We start from the raw sequence: 2841 nt of genomic DNA on the forward strand, positions 1-2841 counted from the left end.
ATCGTCTCCTACACAACAACCGCTGCCTGTGAATTTTTTTTGGGGGGGGACTACTGTCTTCTCACGAAGTAATGGCTGGTTGTCACGTACTCGCATTTCTTTTACACATACTTTCGGCTTTTTCAGGGAAATGTAGAGGTAATGAGAAGCATGGTCGGATAAGCGCGCGCGCGCACACACACACACACACACACACACACACACACACACACACACACACACACACACACACACACACACACACACACACACACACAGAGATATTTTCATCATGTGCAAATCATACCTGATAATGCATAATAATAATAAGCTGTGATGAACAAAAAATTAACAACCTGTCACAATTTGCAGCCATACTAAACAAGATATTTCCAAGAGGTTGGATTTGTCAAATCAGTGATGAGATAACATTTCCATCACACTAGTTGTCATACTTTTGACTGGTCTTCGTGATAGAAGTGGTTTTGTGCCTCAGTAGAGAAGATTACATTTTGTGGTCGTCAAACAAAAAAAAGGATCAAAAGTGTTTGATCTTTTCTGCAGCTGACGCGATCATGTGCAGCAATAGCAGAAATGCAGCAATAGATGGCGCTGTTGTATTGTTGAGATCATTGGCTAGTGCAGATCTGAACGTGGACTCTCAATCTCTCCCATAATGTTTCTACAAATGTGTTACTAACAGCATTATTGATCAGACATGTTTATCCAACAGGCTGATGACCACGTGGACGTTGCACTTAATAATTTCATCATGTGTAGCTACCGACAGCTTGCAGGTGACAGTCATGAAGACCAGAAGAGACTGTTTGTGAGCAGCATCCCAGAAATCTCAGTGTTATTGCATCACCTTGTTTATGGATGATGGATGCAAAATGACCCATTCATGAACCCAGACCAGGCTGTTGCTCGGCCAGCACATTTTACCACTAAGTAAGCCGAGCAACTTATTCCAGGGTAACATTGTGGTCAGAATGGGAAGTTCCTGGGCATGTGTTTGTGTTTGATATAAAGAAACATAATTCATGATGCAAAACACTATATCCAGCTAAATGCTGTCAGTATATAAGAATGTGTTTTTGGGCAGCTCGCCTATGCTTGAGAAGAAAATAGGCTTCATATGGGCTCAATTGTGATAATGCTTCTGTGATTGAGGTGAAAGGGGAAAGGCTCAACGTGAACAGTTCAGAAAGGTTTTCATCATCCACACTGGAAAAGTGTGCTAACACACTCAAAACCACATTCATAGGGTATATGCATGATTCCTTGAGTCAAATATTTTTCAGACATATTTAAGACTTTGATACATCCTCTATGCCACTTTATTGAGGTTCAGGGTCTCAGGGCCCTGGAGCTGTTCCCAGCTGTCAATGAGTGTACAGTGTGGACAGTCCATCACTGCACAGACAGTCAATCTCACACACACACAAACATGAACGCAATTTCAAAGTACCAAATTAACCTCACATGCGTGTTATTGGTTGGCAGTTGGAAACCAGAGTACCCAGAGAAAACCCACACATGGACAGGGAGCACATGAAAACACCCCGCTGAAAGGACTGGACTCGATCCACACTCTCACTGATCAGAGTGCTAAACGCTACACCACTGTGCGGCCCAAGCTTATCTCATATGCTAGTGAATTTTATTAGATCTCCTTAAAGAGCCTGTTTCACACGTCTGGGCGGCAATTATAATGTGCCATACGAGTTTATGATTCTTTCTATAACCTAAACATATTGAATTACTGAGTTAGGTTTACTATGATCATTTGCTCCCAAATGGTCTGGTTGAAGTGAAAGTAGAGCCTTGTAAAAGGATTATAGCACTGAGGATCTATATTTTACAGCTGCTAAGGATCTGCCTGTATCACAGCCTAGGCCTGGTCCACTCAGGAGGGGCTCTGGTTAATTCATTCTTTGTAAGCATTCCAGCCCCATGCCAGCTGCACGTCGTACACAATGGTGAGATTGTGTGCACGGCTGCCCAAATGACAGCTGCCCAGAGCTGCCCCTTGGTTCTCCCTTAGGTGATCTGACAGACACGCTGCTGAATTGTCGAGTCATTCTTCTGTGTGAAGGTGCAGGAAATATCAAAAAGGATTTTGTAAAATCGTTTGGAGTTTTCTTGTTTTATCATATCAGTAGCTTCCGTTGTTATTTAGATGCGTCATGGTGCTAAAGCAGATTTGCATTTGCACTGGAAGGGTCTAACATATTCTTGAAGTTGCAAGTATTATTTATTTATTATTATCTAATCATTTAGTTTGTTTGTTAACAACAGTGACAACATCACATATAAATTATATTAATGCAGTTTAAAATGAAAAACGTAAGAACATGTTATAAAAACAAAAAAGAACAACAAAAAAGCCAAGTGTGTGTGCGTGTGTGGCTCAGAAAGCAAGGACATAAAACTGAACCAGAAGAGGAACCAGCAGGAGAAACCTGGAGGAATTAGTCCCCAGATGAGGGAGGAGCCACAGGGCATCAGGGGACAAGAAGATCCTCACCCATCTAAAACCACTACAGCAAGAACTTACTATACTGGCTACCCTAAACAACAGGTCACTTATGTTTGTATAAAATTATTTTAACCTCAAGAACAATCAATGTCCATTTTTACAACTCCATTACTCGCTGTAGATGTAATGTTGTCAGTTTAATATCAATCAGCATTCAAAAGTGTTTTATCTTTCAGGATGAGATATCAGATGTAGAGGGAAACATCTTGAAAGAGTTGTGACCTGTCGATCTCAAAAGCAGCCCGCTCTGCATTTCCATTGATATTGCACAGTTGCAGTTGGATGATGTTATTGTCTGGAAGCAGACCGAGGAATTTCTG

The sequence above is a fragment of the Blennius ocellaris genome (genome assembly GCF_963422515.1).
Source record: "Blennius ocellaris genome assembly, chromosome: 13".
NCBI lineage: Eukaryota > Metazoa > Chordata > Actinopteri > Blenniiformes > Blenniidae > Blennius > Blennius ocellaris.